This window comes from Charadrius vociferus, unplaced genomic scaffold (assembly GCF_000708025.1).
Source record: "Charadrius vociferus isolate BGI_N301 unplaced genomic scaffold, ASM70802v2 scaffold176, whole genome shotgun sequence".
NCBI lineage: Eukaryota > Metazoa > Chordata > Aves > Charadriiformes > Charadriidae > Charadrius > Charadrius vociferus.
Window position 1 is genome coordinate 330080 of NW_009648961.1, and position 5620 is coordinate 335699.

The 5620-nt window shown below is 40.9% G+C and overlaps 1 protein-coding gene across 1 annotated transcript in view; it reads left to right on the forward strand.

Moving 5' to 3' along the window:
- Nucleotides 1–346: 346 nt before the first annotated feature.
- OPRM1 (opioid receptor, mu 1) overlaps nucleotides 347–5620 on the forward strand; it is a 14833-nt gene continuing 9559 nt past the window's right edge. The window contains exon 1 of the mRNA XM_009887606.1: nucleotides 347–371. The gene's annotated coding sequence lies outside the window, so the exon portion shown is untranslated. The remainder of the gene's footprint in view (nucleotides 372–5620) is intronic.

Sequence of the window (5620 nt, forward strand, 5' to 3'; positions counted from 1 at the left end):
ATTCAAACTAAGTAGCAGAAAGGGGACCTCTATATGATGCCTTTCAGTAGCAAATAAAGCAGGAAGATCCATAAAAAAAAGCAACAAGTGAATTTTAGCCCAAAGCCCAACAGAGTATTGTAATTAATTGAAAACATGATGAGTCAGATGTCCTCCCAACTCTCCTGGTGCCACATCATTCCCAAAAAGACCTGCAGAGGAGTCTGAAGAAAGCTGACTCTGCCTTAAAGGCTTTCGTTTAGCTCTCCCTTTCCCAAAGCTGAGGCCTGAAAGAAGTCACTAATTGGTTCTGAGAATAGGAGAAATGGCACTAGGCTGATGCTCCTCCAGGAGAAGTGGTGTGCTCTGCCTACTTCTCCTGCCTGGGTCCTGTAAGCAAATGCTGATGGATCCCCACGTGCCTTGATACAGCCCCTGGTGCAAGGACAGGGTAAGCTGGGAAGTCAAAGATGTTAGCAAAATAGCCTGAGGGAAGTAAACTTTGGGGAAATTCTGGATTAATTTCACTTGTGCTATGAAGGAGAATAAAGTGAAAAAGGAACTTGGTAGTGGGAAAACAAAGTATTAGGGAGAAAAGAGGAGGCAGCTGAAGCAGCTACATTCCAGCAGTTATCTGCCCTACGTTCAGATCCACATTCAGCACATACATCCAAACTCCTTCAGAAAATGGATGTCCCCTTGCCGGGGAGTGAGGAAGGGAGGGGAAGGCTGCTCCAGCATAACGTATGTGGAGGCCTTGCTGCGTTCCCCACTGAGTGTGTCAGGTAACTAGGCCTTGCTATTTTAGATGTAGTACACCTCCTTAGTATGTCATGCCTTGACACGTGAAGTGATGCTTGGTGTTCGTATGTTTTTTCATCTCTCTGATGAAGCCACCATCACCGGTCACAGAGGTGACCGGCTAGCACCATGTTGGGAGGCAGGACACAAGGCTTTAACAGGAGGAAACAACTGCTGTCTCTGTCTTTCTTAGAGGCAGTAAGATCTTGTTCCCTTCCCCAGTTCAGCTTTTACCTCCAAACTCTGGATCAGTGCAGGAAGTAACTGAATGTGCCTGCAAATTGCACAATTTCATTGTAAATAAGTGTGAATATTTTCTGCTATAATGTTGTACCTGCTGGGTTGTTGGTTGGGGTTTTTTTCGATTTGTTGTTTGTTTGTTTTCCCTGAGGGCTTATTATTTTTAAATTACATCCTTGTATACTACCTCTGCAGAAGAACATAAATCAGAAGGACTGAGTAGATTGTTAACCACAGTATGGCACCTCCAATCTGGGTGGCCCGGCCGCATAATAATGCGTAAGGGTTGTACACAAATTTATGGTGCTTGTACCCAGAGCTTGAATTTAATGGCTTAAGGCATAAGCATTCTGAAGTGTCCCTGAATAGAAAAATTAAAGACTAAATCTTCAAGCTGATTAAGTCATATGCTCCGAGACAGGTAGGTTAGGCTCCTCCAGAATATATATGACTTCAAAACTTTAATATGTAACAGTCTGCCACAGCATACATGACAACTGTGGCTGACATGCAGTATGGGTCTTTCACTCTATAGAGAACCACTACCATGCGAAGAAAGAAAAAGGTCAATGATATATGATGGCCATCGGTTAAGTCTTTCATTTGATACCCTTCAGCTCAAAGGTACTTTCCAGCATATCACCTAGCTGAGAGACATCACTTCAGTGTCAAACTTAGTCATTGGATTGACAGACAGAATAAATGTTTTTTTGGGGGTAGGAAGTGTTCCAGACCATCCTGAGTAGGACATGACATTTGTCAAAGCTGTAATGGCTCAATGAAAAATGAAAGTACCTGATAGCTCAGGAAAGCATGCAAAAAAGTCCCTCTTTCCTACAGTTTTTGAGTTGCATATACAAGATGCACCAGAACAGCCATGGAAATAAAAGTTCATTTAAATTGGTTCAACTAGGCATATTTCACGTGTTTTAATCTTCCCACCCAAGGAGACCTCAACTAATTTAATGTATGCACATAATGATTCTTCATTTGTTTAACAAGTCATTTATGCAAGAAGAACATGAATTTGAAACACTAACCTAATCTCCTCCAGCATCAACAAGAGTTATGTCAGGTCGTCTGTATTCAAGACCTAATTGCTGTCTGTTGTTTCTTTCAGCAGCCAAACCATTTTCATGAACGACTGCTTTCTGCAATGAATCTCCTGTAATTAAGCCAGTTTTTCATATATTTTGCATTGAACTTAAACACAGATCAGTTGAAGCAGGCTTTGTCTCCAAATTAGCATTCTGTGGACAAAAGCTTGCATGCCTTTGTGTTGCTGAAAGTGATTATTACCAGTCTATCATCGGCCAGCCCATTTCCTAAGTGCAAAAGACTGTTTCTCCTTTTCTTCTCACTGTTCCTATTCAGATGGGAGCAGTTTTCAAATTTATTTGTAATGGTATGTGTTACTATATTCATTGGGCTAGGCGTGGACCCCTTCTCTGACTTCTTTGCACTAGCCTGGTGGTACAGAATTGTAGGGGCTGGAAGGGACCGTCAGAGATCATCTAGCCCAACCCCCCTGCCAAAGCAGGTTCACCTAGAGCAGGTTGGACAGGACTGCATGCAGGCAGGTTTTGAATAACTCCAGAGAAGGAGACTCCACAACCTCTCTGGGCAGCCTGTTCCAGTGCTCTGTCACTCTCAAAGTAAAGAAGTTTTTCCTCATGTTGAGATGGAATTTCCTGTGTTCCAGTTTGTGCTTGTTGCCCCTTGTGCTGTCACTCGGAACCATTGAAAAGAGTCTGACCCCATCCTCTTGACACCCACCCTTTAGTTGTCATTGATAAGGTGCATGGGGTACAAGGATGCCATAAAACTGATCTGTTACAAAAGGACTGAAGGGTCTGGCAGAGAGTATACTTCAACAATCCACACGGATGTAAACCACTTGTCCAAGAAGCGATAGGGACAAGACTCAGGTGGCAATATACCAACTGTGTCTATTAGGCTTAGAAAAAGCGTGATGCAAACTAAAAATGTCATAATTTTTTAAGAAAATAAATGGTCATTACATTATTTGTTCTTTACTTCTGAGCCATGTAGGCTTAAAAGAAAAGACTCTTCAAAAATTTTTGGCGATGATAAGGTGGAGGCTAAACCATTGGAGCGGGCAGGCCAGAAACGGAGCTGTGTGCACATCTTGCAGAAAGAGAGAGAAGCACAAGCATGCTCACATCTCGTTTGTCGCATGTCTGTGAGGTGGATCGGAAGGTGCTCGTGGCTCCAGTTCAGGATGTTGTTACGCTTTGTGCAATGGCGTTGGGGGTCTCTCTGTGTTATTTTGGTGAACCTTTTGTTTGTTTTGCAAACTACAAGTGGCCCATGGGCTGCCAGTTGAAGAGGTCATTTCAAGACTTTCTATTTATCCTTGAGTACTAGGAACTTAGTGTCTAGCTGAGTAGGAGTCTCATTTTTTTCGGTATTGCTTTTTCTTCTTCCAAGCAAATCCCAGTTGAGTAGACCTTCACAGGTCAGATCTTCAAAATTTAAGTATGTTTTAAAGCTTTACTGGATGGAAGACAAAGGCAAGGCTGAGTTTGCCCTACAGAATTAGACAGACGTGAAGTGTATTCCTACTGTTGTAAATCTGATCTATCATCTACTACTACCAACAAAAAAATGCTTCATAAACATAGATATTTTGTGAAAGTAAAGTTGCCCAAAGCCAACTTCTGTCTTCACTTGCAATCTTGCTCATTGTTATGCAAAATTTAATATACATAATATTTCAGATGCCAACATTTCAATGCAGTCTAAATACCAGCATTCAGATTTTCATGGGTTTGCATTTAAGACTCTTTCTTTATACATCTGTTTGGTTTTAGGTTCTCTAGTGGCTTCGAATGAAAGTGCAAAAACAGTATCTGTTAAAACATTGCGTTTATAAATCCTATACATATCCCAGTCATACAGATATCCTGTGACTTTAATTACATATAAAACCCAGTCTCTCTGAAGCATCTCATCACATACACATCTGTGTCTGGGTGCTGGAAATGTTTGTGCTGCTTGTTCAAAGAGGTAGACTGAAACCTTAACAAAAGTTATAGTAACAGCTAAGATCAAGGCTTTGAAGAGCTCCATTTTGAGGACTGTTATTTTTCATGCTGTTAAAATTACTTTTAGTCAATTGCTTCAGTATTTATTTGTTCGTAACAAAAAATAATCCTGGGGACACTGATAATCTACTTATTTGGAAAAATACATGTTTAACATAATGTACCATTTAGAAATAAGCCCTTTATAAAATCTTGAAATATTCAGTACAGACAAACACACGAATGCCATAGAATTCACTGAAAAGAATATTGTAAATTTCAACAGGCTTTTGTTGATTAGGCAATTGTGGAGGTAAATACTTTCCATGTCCACAATAGCTCTGCTTCCTTTCTTTGTAAGAACAGCATGATTAGAAATATAAAGATTACAGAGTACATCAAGCAAAATCCTTCATTAATAGCCTATAGAGCCCATTAAATGAAATAAGTCCAAGAACTTTTAAGCAATGAAAGCAAGACAGCAAACTGAAAAATGTGTAGCATTTAAGTGGGATAATGCCCATGCCAGTCCCAGTGAAGAAGCTTTATTCCATTTATTCAGAGCTTTTCTCTGCCCACCCTCTGGCATGCTAACCTGAAAGTCACTTACATATTGGCTGATGTATTTATTTTTTGCTGTATTAAGCATTCCCTCTAAATCATCAGAATGGCTTTCATTACTGACAAAAAAATCATTATCATCAGATGATGTGCTCTTCAAACAGAACTGTGCCAGAGTCATTTGTGATGGCAGCAGCACTGGGCAGCGTACCTAAGCGTGATTTCTTGGCCAACCATAAAGATAGGAGAATCGCCTCAGAGCTGAGCAGGGATCAGCAGCCTGGGTGAGGGCGCAGGATCCTCATCGCCTTTCCTTGTCTGTGCAGAACTGAGAGCCACTGACCCTCCGCTACTGTTGCTGCCTGAGCGGCTCAGACTGGAGCAAGCTGGATATAACACAGTCAAACCTCCAGGTTAGCTCCCTGGACACAACCTTAGCTAGTTCTGGATCTGTTCAGACCTATGGAAATGACATTCATTTTCAACAAACAACAGGAGATATGGCAAAAGGAAGGCTTAGTACAACATTTTCATTCTGGGTAATAGTGAAGTCAATATTTTTATTCTCCTCTGCAATATTCACCAGCAAATTGCCCAGAAAATATTTTCTTCTCCCTCCAAACTGTTTTTAGAGCTGCAGCTTATTGTGTACCTCTCCCACTCTGCAGTCCTGCACATTTTTTCTAAATAATTCCCAGCAGAGAGCGCCATGGATTCTTGCAGCATCTATCTCTTCGTAAGTTACTGTTACAATCTGTTGGATAAATGTAGTGTTCCTGTAAGAAAAGTTTTTAGGGTACTTCCAGGGTATAGGTTTTATTTAAAACTTGGAAGTATCGTACTCAGATCATAGTTTCTCAAGACAGCAGTCGAGAAAAAGCTTGGATCTACTTGAAAATATTTTTTGAAAAAGCACCCTAAATTGCAATTAGGGTTCTTAGTGGCTCCTCACATGCAGTGCTAGAGAATGAAAGAACAAAGCCAGTGCAAAA